The following is a 13,691-nucleotide window of genomic DNA, read 5'->3' as shown; positions in this document are numbered from 1 at the left end:
AAAAGACCAGGCTTATATAACCTGATGGAAGCTCTGATAATATGGTCTTAGACACTCTTAGAGCCTAGAACTAAACTCACTCTGATGACTCAACTTTTCAAACAATAGACAGACCTATAGGGTCAACAATAACACCAGAGTAGACACTCATGAGACCAACCAACCATATGACATCTACAGCGTAGTATGTACCCAGGGGTAAAGCTGAGGAAAAAGGGAAGAGATAGGGGAAAATATGGAAGTAAATAGTAAATAAGAATGAAGTGAGAATAGTGCTGTTATATTGTGGGGAATGCTACCAAGAAAAATATTTATGAATTGCTGAATGGAAAACTAATTTACTCTGTAAACTTTCCTCCAAATCACAAGAAAATGTTTATGAAAAACCCGAAAGACTAAAAAGTGTCAAAAATAAAATTATCAAATAAAAAATTTTAAAGGTGGAGAATTTTAAAAACAGATACACATCAATGAAGCTTGAATAGGAAAAAAGCAAAAAGATAGTCTTAAAAGAAATGTAAATGTGAGATGAAAACTTAGTTCATAAGGTAAAAATTGAAGAAGGGAAAAAGTTGAATAGACTTAAGCTAACAACAATTAAATGCTACATGTTAAGGTGAATATATATATATTACCACCCCCGCCCCAAATGGAAAAAGCTCTGCTGAGTGGAGTTTTTAGTATATGTGCTGCCTAATTGAGCACATGAGTGGAGCTTTTGTAGCACACATTAAGCAACTTGCTCTGAGGTAGTGCACCCAGTGGCATCCCCTGGGAAGGTTCTCTCTGGTCACAGTGATTTTTTTTGTAAAAGCAGTTTCACTTGAACTCTGCTTTTGTGATGGACAATGTAAGAGAACAGCTTGAGGCTGCCAATGTTTCTTCCCTGTTTGGGAAAAATGCAACAGAAACTATTGTTATGTTGAACACAAGTTACAAGGACAGCGTTATGGGAAAAACTCAAGTGTATGAGTCGTTTTTCCGTTTCAAATGAGGTAAAATGTCGATTGATGACAAACCTTGCTCTGGACATCCATCAGCATTCCACATGGATGAAAATGATAACAAATTCATGCATTTGTGCTTGAAGACCAATGACGGACACCATTGAAGACCTTGGCCTCTTGTGGGAGGTCGGTTTAGTGAATTTTAATGGAAGATTTGGGAGTGAGAAGGGTTGCTGTGAAATTTGTGCCTGGTGTTCTGACTGACCAGCAAAAAGAGTGTTGACTAGAAACCATCTATATTGGGAAAGAACAGCTCTAAAACATCCCATGCGTTTTTTCCCCTCAAGGTCATCACTGGTGAGAAGACATGGTGTTATTCTTATGACCCCAAAACAAACATTAATCAAGCGAGTGGAAGATGCCATTGTCACTTCGCCCACAAAAAGCTCATCAAGTGAAATCAAAGATCAAGATGATACTCATTTGTTTTTTTGACATGAGGGGGATAGTGATGTCATAAGCAGTGTGATCAATAATTACTTTACGCTCTCTGACATTTTTGAATGCTCAGTTTATTCACTTCAAACACACTCGTTAAACAGTATAACACTCGTTAACTTCTTAGTCCCATTAGGCATTGCCATTCTCATTTTGTACTCAGCCGGGTAGAGTTGGACAGAGCAGGAGATGATGTCTGCACCTTGGTTCCTAGCTGTCTGAGTTCGGTCTCTCTACCCGGGCCTTTTATAGGTGTCCCGCTTGCTTCTTGGCATCATTTTGGAAATTCCACAGCCTGCGTCCAAAGTCTTATCGGTGTACTCCAGAGGTACTGGGGTGTCTGTAGTGATAGCTTCTAGATGTCATCTGCATGGGTTGTTTACTTAGATTAGGTGAGTCAGCATTTTTGCTGTGTCTTTCATTTTAGTCTTTTGTTCCGTTCAAAATGGAGCTACTTATGCTCTTCATCTTGCAAGGTAGTTCAGCGTCTTGCAAGGTAGTTTTTGGTGCATTCATCAGTGCATTCAGAGTTCATTCCACCAGGTCAGACTGTTAATCAGGCTTTCTATTTAGGGGTTCTGAAAATATAGTATAACAGTGTGCTACAAAAAAAGGCCTGATTTGTGGCAGACAGGGGACTGGTTTTGCCACCACGATAATGCACCTGGTCACGCAGACATCTCACTGCACCAGTTTTTGGCCAAAAACAGCATGCCTCTCTTGTCCCATGCACCTTACTCACCTGACCTCGCTCTGTGGGACTTCTTTTTGTTTCCGTGAATGAACAGAGACATGAAATGACACCGATTTGATGAAGTAGAAAAGGGAAAGAAAAAAAAATGAATGAGATGCTATCAGTGATTCAAACAGATGAGTTTGAAAAGTGTTTACCAACAATGGAATCACAGATTTGACAAGTGTATTAAGTGTAATAGGGAGTACTTTGAAAGTGTAAAGTTGTTTTGTATAAAAATTTAAATACATAGCTTTGAAAAAAAATGCTTGGTTTTTTGGGTACCTCCTTGTTTATGTCAGAACCAACTCGATGGCACGTCACAACAGAGCATACCTGCATGTGCACGTGTGCACACACACACACACACACACGCACATTAAGATTAGAGGAATATTATTCTGAAGAAAATCCAAGCCTATCACTTAGCAAGATAATGAGAAAAAGGTAAACAAGGGTATAAAATATTATTTAAAAATAATATTACTGATATTTATCACTTTTCCCTTCACTATTCAAAAAAGGTACCACAAAGTTTTCTGAAATATTTATGTTATAGTTCCTGCAAAGATGTGAAGATGAGTGTGTTAGTCTGGGTACTTTAGAGAAACAAATCCACAGAAACTCATGTATAAGAGAGAGTTTTATATAAAGGTTAAGTGCACATCAGGAAAACATCCCAACCCAGTGCTGCCCAAGCCCACAAGTCCAACATTAACCCATTAACCCATATGTCCAACACCAGTCCACAAAGTCTTTCTCCATCTCACAAAACACACACAATGATGCCGATTGCAGGAGGAAAGCCAAGTCAGTGAATATGTAAGCATATCAGTGTTGGCAGGGGTCTTCACACGGCTACTCCAGCACCCAGGTCTGCATCGGGGTAGGTCCATGTGGCTTTTCCGTGGGAATGTCTTGCAGGAAGTGAGCCTTGCAAGCTGAAGCTGGGAACTGCTAAGGCAGCTGCACCCTGGTCCGACCATCACAAGCAAGAGACCCAAGAACTCGAAAGGCGAGGCTCACCAAGCCATTTATCCCTCTGCCCTTCAATTAATCTCGCATGTGTTTATCGGTCAGGTTGGCACAATAAACTAACTAACTCAATGAGTAAGATACATTACTGGTGCTCGAAAAGGTCAAAATCTAGTTGGAGAAGTCAGACATAAATAAGTAATACTTAATAGAATGAAATACCAGTAGCAATTTGTATCAAAATTTACAATGCTGGAAACACAAAGGGCCAGTTTCGCTCTCTTCTGTAAGGCCACTATGAGTCAGAATTGATTAAATGGCACTGAGGGTTTTTTTAAAATGTTACATGAGGAATTAGAAATATTATGCAATTGCCTTTCATGCTCTAAAACCTACAGACATAATAGTAGAATCTCTAGTGGGGAAATATCTCAAGAAATCTCTCAATCTTTGGTTTCCTTCCACAGAAGGAAGGAATTAAACTCTTAGTATGGAAGCTGTTTGTTAAAATATTCAGTCTTTTAGTACCCTCACCCCTTTAGAAGTTGTGATATGGAATCTGCATTTAGAAGAAAATGAGCTGAAAACTAGAAATAGAACACAGTGAAGAATGTTAGTCATTATTTTGAAATAACCTATCCAGCAATAAAGTCTAAATATTATAGAAATATAACCAGGTATCTTTCAAAATATTATGTTATTACTTTAAATAACAGTATGCTTTTTACACCAAAAAGTTTAGCAATAGTTGGCTAAAATGAAATGTTTAACAATTGTTGAATAGTTTAAACTAGAAAGTTGGTTAAAATGTGTGCAAAACAAATAGTTTTACAATTTAAGAGATAGGAGGAAGAATTGATCACATAGCAACTTTATGGGCACTCAGGGAACTAAAGAAAAATTCTATATATCACAAATAGAAGAAGACTACAAAATATCTATTCTTTGGTGAATAAATGGGAATAGAAATAAGAAGAACCTCAGCTTTACTTTTTAAAACATTATATAATATAAAGACAAATGTGACAAGCCAAGCAGCAAGAAGAGTAAATTTTTAAAGAGAACCATTAAGGCAACAGAAGCATAATTTAGAAAACATCCATTGTGTTTGTATCCTCAATGAAATCCATGAATTCATTAATTCCATAAAATAAATAAAAAGTATATGATTGTGTTAGACAGAGTTCTCTAGAGAAACAAAACCAGGACACTTGGGATTTTATAGGTATATAGATGATAGATACAACATAAGAAATAAACAGCTAATTAGTCCACAGAGCAGCACAAATGGCTCAGTGCAACTCACTTCCGTGAGACAGTTAATACACTGGCAGTCCTTCAATTCATGAGGGCTGCTGGGTGCAAGTCAAGGAAACAGACAGCTGAGTCTTTTGTAGAGCAATACAAGCAGTTTGGCCACAGGCAGTAAATAGCAGGGCAGGCCACCAACAGTCAGCCAGATGACAGGGTCCGACAGTCCCCAGTTCAAGTGATGTATACATGAGCAGTGTGGCAAAGTAGGTCTTGAAGGAATCTCAAACTATAGCCACACAATCCATGAGTTGGGTGTCCCACAGGTAGTGTATCTCACCAGCTGAGGCAGAGAACTAGCTAAGGCAGACACACACTGGTCCGATCATCAGAGCAAGAGACAGAAAGGCGAGGCTCGCTGAGCCATTTTTCTCTTTGCCCTTCAATTAAACTGCAACCTTATTAATCCCACATGTGTCTAATGTCCAGGTTGCCACAATAAACCCACCTGTCACAATGATAAAATTAAAGAAGGAAATGGAAGTGTGGTAGGTAGAAATAGATAGATGTATATAGAGTGAATAATTTTTAAGTACATTTTTCCATGCGATTAAAAGCAGCATTAGAGACATGTCATATCAGAAGTCATATGAATAGAAATAAATCAGTAACTTTAGGTCACTGTTGAGAAATATTCTCAGGAAAATATGTAGAAAGAAAACAAAATAATGAGTAAGTAGATTACAAATATGGAACACATTTTCCGTGTAAGACTGTATGAAATGTCTGAGATAGTGAAGAGAGCAAATGGGAAAAAAGAAATGCCAGGAAACAATTCCCAGATTTCAAGAAAGACCCCAACCATGAAAAGCAAACATGGTACATTTTTGTCTGCAACTCATAGCAACAACAAACGAAATACTTTACAATTATTGCTATACTGAGCCCATTTGTGCAGTCTCTAGGTCAATGTGTCTCCTGTAGGATCAATCTCACCATCCTTACTTCTAAGGATCATTGTGGCTGTTTTCTCCTAGACAGATTTGTTTGTTCTTCTGTAGGCGCATGCTATTTCAATCTTCTTTGCCAACAACCATAATTCAAATGCATCCATTTATTCCTGGTCTTCCAACTCATTGTTGAAGGAGCCCTGGTGGTGTAACGGGTTACATGCTGGGCTGCTAACCCACAAGGTTAGCAGTTCAAACTCCCTAGCCACTTCTTGGGAGAAAGACAAAGCTTTTCCTCTCATAAAGGTTTACTTTCTCCAAAACCCACAGGGGCAGTTTTACTCTCTCCTAAATGGTTGTTGGAAGTTGGAATCCACTCAATAGCATTAAGCTTAAGCTTTTGAATTTTACTTGCATATGAGGTGATTGAAAATATTATGATGTGTTCAAGCATGTCGCTGTCTTCACATTGGCACCTTTGTTCTTTAACGCTTTTGAGAAGGCTTTTGCAGCAGATTTGCAGCCACTGTGCCAATCTGTCATTTGATTTCTTAATTGATGCGTTGACAAGCACTGATTGTGGATTCAAATATATTGAAATCTTTGTTTAACATGATGCGGTCTACTGGTCCACTTGTGAGGAGTTTTATTTTGTTTACATTAAGGAGTAATCCATACTGATGGCTGCAGTCTTTGATCCTCACCAGCAAGGGTATCAAGTCCTCTCAGTTTCATGAAGCAAGCTTGGGTAATCTGCAGATCACAGGTGTTTAATGAGCCTTGCTCCAATCCTTATTCTAAATTCTTCTATAATCCAATTTATCAGAATATTTGCTAAGCATACAGATTGAGCAAATATCTTTCTGGTATTCTCTGCTTTCATCTTCAATCCATCTAACTTCAACAATGACCTCCCTTGTTCTATATTCTTCCCTGAATCTGGCTTGAATTTCGGTCAGCTCCCTGATTGTGTACTGCTTTTCAATTATCTTCAGCAAAATTTTATTTGCACTTAATATTAATGGTATTGTTCCATAATTCCCACGTTCTGCTTGATTATCTTTCTGTGATGGGGACACAATACGGATCTCTCCCAATTGGCTGGGCAGGTAGCTATCTTCTAATCTTCTTCTTGTTGTTAGGCACCATTGAGTTGGTTTTGATTCATAGTGACTGTGTTAGACAGGGTTCTCTAGAGAGACAAAACTCATCCCGAGCTCAAGCGATGCACACACCAGCAGCGTGGCAAAGCAGCTCTTGAAGGAGCCTTAAGCTCTAGTGACACAATTCATGAGTTGGGTGTCCCATGGGTATGGTAGTGTAGCTCGCAAGTAAAGGCAAAGAACTAGCTAAGGCAACTGCACACTGGTCTGATCACCAGAGAGCAAGAGAGAGACAGGTAGGGCTTACCAAGCCATTTATCTCTTTGCCCTCCAATCAAACTGCGACCTCGTTAGACCCACAAGTTCCTATTGGCCAGGTTGGCATGATAAACCTACTTATCACAGTGACTTTATGTACAACAGAACAAAACACTGCTTGGTCCTGTGCCATTCTCATAATTGTTCTTATGTTTGACCCCATTGGTGTGTGTGTTAATTTCTTTAACATACACAAATAACATACACTAATGCAGCACTGCATTAGTTTGCTGAATGATTTCAATTGGCATTCCATCAATTCCTGGAACCTTATTTTTATTCAATATCTTCAATGCACCTTGGATTTCTTCTTTTAATTTTATTGGTTCTTGATTATATGCATGCTACCACTTGAAATGGTTCAATGTCAATTTGTTTTTGCCTTTTGTAAAGTAACTCTTTGCATTCCTTCTATCTTCTTCTGATGCTTCCAGAGTTGTTCAAAATTTCACCCATAGAATCCTTCGGTATTTCAACTAAAGGCCTATATTTTTTCTTCAGTTCATTTAGCTTAGGAAATGCTGAGTATAATATTCCCTTTTCATTTTCTAAATCCATCTTTGCTTATTGAAAATAAAGCATTATAAAGCTTTATTTGTTTTCTGGAGCTACCCTTTGAAGTTTTTAGTTAATCTTTTTTATTTCATCATTATAATAGCATTTTTAACAACACAAACGGCAACTTTACATGTGGGTCTTGCCAGATAGAATATACAGGAATAAAATTGACCATGTCTGTTGGTAGAGATGATGTAGAAGTTCAATGACATCAGTCAAAACAAATCCAGTAGCTGACTGTGGAATAAACCATCAATTGCTTATATGGAAGTTTAGCTCTAAAGAAAATTAAAATAAGTCTATGAGAACTTATGTATCCTTGAGTATAACTCCTATGTGTTTAGAGACCATCTAAAAAATCAGATTTAATTCACTGATTGCTAATGACCCAGGATCAAATTGTGGGATGATATCAAGAACAACATATATTAAAAAAGAAAAACATTAAAAAGACAGGACTGAAAGAGAAGACCAAAGTGGATGTCACAAGAGACTCTGAAACATTCGCTTGAATGTAGAGAAGTGAAAGAAACTGGAAGAAATGATGAATCCAAATGACTGAACAGAAAAGTTTAAAAGGTAGTTCAAAAGGGCAAAATAAAGAATTATAATGTAATGAGCAAAGACCTGGAGTTAGAAAACTAAAAGGGAAGCACACATGAAGCAGATTACAAACAGAAAGAACTGACCAACATCTCCAACTGGTGTTCCACAGGCTTGAAGAAAACATGCAAGCTTCACGTTTTCAATATTGAATGCTGCTTTAGGAGAACTATTGAATAATTCAGGAGGCATTTTAAATGGGAGGAACATACAGTCACGGTGCCAAAGAGAATTGGTCGACATTTACTTTTCAAGAGGCAGTCTATGATCAAGAACCTAAGGCATGTGAAGGAGAGGTTCAAGCTGCGTTAAAGGCATCACTGAAAAACAAGGTCCTAGGAATTGACAGAATGCCAAGAGAAATGTTTCAACTAACTGAGCGCAGGCAGCAGTGGGAGCACTTACTAGTCTATGCCAAGAAATAAGGTAGACGGACCCCTGGCCCATGGACAGGAAGAGATTTCGTATTGGTGCCTCTCCCAAAGAAAGGAGACCCTAGAGAACGCATACATTATTGATCAACATAATTAATATTATGTTCAACTCAACTGTTGCTGAAGATAATTCAAAAATGGTTGCAAGAGTACATAAATAAAGATTTTCCAAGAAGTCAAGCCAGAGTCCGAGGGAAGCATAATTGTTGATATGAGATGCATCTTAGCTGAAAACAGAGAGTACCAGAAAAACGCTTACTTGTGTTTCATTGACTTTGCCACAGCTCCTGGCTAGATGGATAGCACTGGGAAGATTGGGAATCCCAGAAACCCATACGTACGGTGATGACAGCCCTCTACGTAGACCAAAACGCCGTCACTCAAACAGAACAAGGGGAAACACTGTGCGATTTGAGATCAATAAACCTGTGTATTGGGGTTGAGTCCTGTAACCATACCTATTCAACCGGCATGCTGAGCAAATTACCTGAGAAGCTACAAGATGTGAAAAAGAATGAAACGCCAGGTTTGCAGGGAGGCTCCATTACAACCTTCCAACTCCGCATGTGCAGATGGTGAAGTCGCATCGGGCCTTAATGAACTGAAACCTCCTAGATTTTTGTTTGAGGATTTCCCTCACCAGGGTGGTTTGTCCTTGTCTTGTCTTTGTTCTCTTTAAGGGTTTACCAAGGTGTCTCTATAAAACTTGTTTGAACTTGAACTTGGGGTGTTTTTTTTTTTATCCCTAGAACAACTTGCAATCCCTGTTGCATGTCTGCCAAACAGGAATGTGAATCAATTTCTCTGCGGCTTGAAGAGTAGACACATTCTTCGTCCTCTATGGCTAGTCTTTCTTGAAAATCTGTTAAGGCAGATACTTGTCTCCCTCTGTGTAATCTTTGCTAGTGTTATACATTATTCCTTCACAAGTTGAAGTCCACATGTGCTAGTTTTCCATTTGCATGGATGATGTGCTCATTCAGATAGGCCTGCAAGCACAGTGGGAGTCATCTGTGAGAAGAAAGACTCATTAGCAGCCCTTTGATGATCCACTCAGTCCTGAAATCTTCCACATAAAATCTTAACAATTAACACTAGGCAGATGGGTGTATTGATCCTATTGCTAAGGATACAGTCGTTCCCGCCCCCCCAGCCCCTCCCCCCCAACCTCACGTAGTCAAATCCCTTTTTTTCTCACGTCTTAATAAATATGATTTTTACAAGCACAGTTCTCCTCTTACACAATTCATTCTTGCTTCAAGATCATTCACACTTTCAAATAATTCATGCCCGTCATATGTGCCAAGTTCTTCATTCTCTCACATTTCTCATTGCTAGAAGTCTTTAGAATTTTTATTCTAGAATCATGTGCCCTTTCTGAGAGACATTTTCAATGCCCCTGCTGCTTGTTCACTTATCCATTCTGAAGATGTCAATGATATTTGTAAAATATCTAAACGCAGAGCATATGCAGGACAAACAATATAGAGCAAGTAGCAAACAGCTTGAAAACAGGGACCAGATTGATTACATTATCTCCAGGAGGCAGACTCGGTGCACTTTCACTTTGAAAAGTAGCTTTCATTATATCCGAGAGAACTTTTAGACTCAATATTTGTTAATCGCGAAGCTTGCAATTACATCTGCATTCTTTGATTATTTTTTTCTGTTAAATATATGACTAGGAATTCATATTTTATTTTGTGATTACCAAAAACACAAAACAATCCAATAGGAAGATATCCTATAATTGTGCCATCTACTGCTAGACAGAATTTCCTGGTTGTACTTTTTCATTTTCTTGTAGAAAACGTTTTTTGTTTGTCTGTTTACTTGTTGTGACTTAATTATAGCTCGAGACTCCTTTGTGTCAAGAAAAAACAACCACTTGTCTTTTGTGTAAGACACACAATATAATTGGGAGCACTGTCAAGTTCTGGTCCCCGACTACTGCAGAAAGCACGGAGGATTATCTTGCACACAAGTGGACACTGTGTTCATGACAAGCATCAAGGTGACCTAAATATTTTCTTGGTGCACAAAACATTATTCATAGCCACCTTTTGCTTTTTGTGTAGTTATTAGTGCTGTTATGACAGAGGTGCCACAAGGGGGTAACTTTAACCAACAGAAATCTATTCTTTCACCCTTCAGGAGGCTACAAGTTCAAATTTAGGGTGCCAACTCTGGGAGAAGGCTGTCACTCTCTGCCAGATCTGGGGGAAGGTTCAGTTCGTCAGTCTTCCCCTGTTTTTAGAAGTTTCTTAACACAGGGGTCCTGAGTCAAAGGACATACCGTACTCTCCTCTTGGCTCTTCTTTCTGGTGGTAAAAGGTCCCTTTTTCTCTGTTCCCTTCTCTCTCCTTTATTTTCTTTTATTACAAAAGATGGTGCTAGCCACACTCCAGGAAGGAAGTATATTGCATACCACCCTAACATCCTTTAAACTAATTGGCTGATCACATGACAGGGGTAATTATTTTGTTACATAACTGCCAAAGCACAGAGAAAAACGGATCATATGAGCTGACATACATTTGGGGTGGGGGTGGGGGGAGACACAATTCAATCCAAGACACTTTGTGAGGAGAATAGATATTAATGTGCAGGGTCCTAAATTTTGTCCCAAGAGAATTCCAGATCAACTGGAATTTCTCTGTCTCAGAAAAGGAAACAAAGGGTGAAGCTGGAGTCCAGACGCGGGAAGCTGTTTGAAGAGAGAAAGGAACTCTTGGGCAGGAGTGGGCTCATGGACACCTAGGAGATGCAGTACGTGCAATGTGGCTGCCAGGAATTCTGTGATACGAACTTTCTCCAATGTCTAGAGTAAAATTAAAATTTTCCTTTTAAACAAAATGAAACTGAACTGATATATTCTCCTGGGAGAAGGAGAATTACTCAAAGATATAGTTTGGAAAAGCAAGAGACAAATCAAAATATCTCAAGAGTAGGGAAGCTCAAAGGACAAGAGTGAACAATGGAAAGTTGAAAACACGCAAATATAAAAGAAGCTGTCACTAATGAGAAAAGTACATAGGTTAGATGAGTCATTCACAAACAACAATACATTTAAAATTCCAAAATTTACAGCAAGAATTAGGTGTGATTAAAAAGTTATATATATATATATAACTTTATATATATTTTTATATATATATATATAAATAAAACTTTTATTCTGAAATTTTTTCCAGGGAAAGAAGATGGGGTAAATGGTGGGATTTAAGGTTGTTGTTGTTGTTGTTTAACATTTTATTAGGAGTTCGTAAAGATATTACAATCCATAGTTCCATTATATCAAGCATAATTGTACAATTGCTGTCAACATCATTTTCAATACATTTTCTTTCTTCTTGAGTTCTTTGATTTTAGCTCTCCTTTATCCCCTCCCTCCCTCTGTCCCTCCCCCAACCACCCCCCATGGATCCTTAATTTATTATATATTAGTATTATTGCCATGTCTTACACTATCCAAAGTATCCATTCAACTACAGTTCTGCTCTTTGTTCCCCTCATGTGATGTTATACATTCGTTATTGCTATCAGTTGCCCACCCCCTCACCCACCCATGCCCTCAGGGAATTCTTACTCCCATTACTGTTTCTGAGGGGTTCATCTATCTTGGATTCCATGCATCTAAAGATCTTGATTGTACAAGTGTACATACGAAGGTTTAGCAAGGTTAGGGAGGCAAAGCTAAGGCCATAATAGTAGGGGGAGGAAATATTAAAGAACTAGAGGATAGTTATGTTTCATCAGTACTGTACTACACCCTGGATATATCAATTGAATATATAGTGAAGGAATTAAAATGATTTCACATATGGCATTTAAGTATTTTTAATTCTTAGTTATGAAACAGACTATTAAGTGTTAACCCAAATCCATCCCACCCCACCACTTCATCTGGAGCACACATCTAGGTCAAGTGTCTCAGCAGTTTACAAAGCAGGTGTGGCACATGACTAAGCTTTAGAAATGAAAGGAGGAGTAGGAATTATATGTTCCAATTCTGGGCTGAAGTTTAAAATAAGATAAGCATCAGTATATTTATTTTTCCTTGTGTGAACAAGTGATCATTTCCTAACGTAGACACCAGGGATTAGTACTGAGTTTTACAGTGACACGTTTGCCAAATGTTCAATTTAAAAATGTTCTCCCATGTGGTTGTACCAATTGACACTCCCATCAATAACCTAAGAGCTCCAATTCCTAGACATTGGGCTGCTAACTGCAAGGTTGGAGTTTCAACCTCAACAACCAGGCAGTCTTCAGGAGAAAGATGAGGTTTTCTGGCACTGTAAATATTTAGTTTCTGCAACCCTATATAGGATTGGGCCATTTATAGAATGGAAGGCAAAATAAAATAAAATAAAATAATATCATTTTACTTGCTCCATCATTGTAATAAGCATATGAAGCAGCCAAGAATCAGTGATACATTGCACTTGCAAATCTGCTTAGAAAGACCTCTTAATAAAATATTCAGAATCAAAGATCCCACTTAATGGAGTACTGTGTGCCTGCCCCAAGCCATGGGAGTTTCAGTCATCTCATGGGCATGTCAAAGCTTGACAGTGAGTACAGAACACGAAAGAAAAATGGATGCATTTGGAATTATGGTGCTGGTGAAAAACATTGAAGATACCATGGACAGGGAAAATACTGTCCAAATCTGTCTTGGAAGAAATATAGCCAGAGTGCTCCTTAGAAGAAAAGATAGACAAACTTCATCTCAGACATAGCAAGAATTATGAGGGGCTTTCTACTCCTCTAAAGAGTTACAGTCTCCGAAATCCACAGAGGCGCTCTGCCTCCTCCTATAGGGTTGCTATGGGTCAGAACTGACCTGATGGAAGTGAGTTTGGTTTTAGAGGCACTGAGCGATGTTTCATTCTGTTTTACATATCATCACTGTAAATTAGAACTGACGAGATAACATCTAACAAAAGCAATGGGCGTAACAACGAATTTTACCTGTTTTAAAATTTTTACTATTTTGATTAATAGTGAGTCTGACTATCATCTCTTGGGACGATTGGCCATTCAGATTTTATCTTTTGTGGATTATGTCTTTTGATATATTTTCCAGTGTTTTACATTATATCTGGGACTTTCTTATATTTATACTCTCAATATTGAGTCATTCTCCCAAAAGACTTTTTTGGAAACAGTTTATTGGCATTTCTTTCACCTATCATACAATTCTATAGTTCAATCATATTAAAAAGTTGCACAATCATTACCACAATTGATTTTAGAACATTTTCTTCTTTCTTGTCCTCATTGTTTTTAATGTAATTATTATTTTAATTGTGCTA

Source organism: Echinops telfairi, unplaced genomic scaffold, assembly GCF_000313985.2.
Source record: "Echinops telfairi isolate 266 unplaced genomic scaffold, ASM31398v2 ScPeMD7_5;HRSCAF=22, whole genome shotgun sequence".
NCBI lineage: Eukaryota > Metazoa > Chordata > Mammalia > Afrosoricida > Tenrecidae > Echinops > Echinops telfairi.
The sequence above is the reverse complement of the archived record's forward strand: the minus strand, read 5'-3'. Positions refer to the sequence as shown.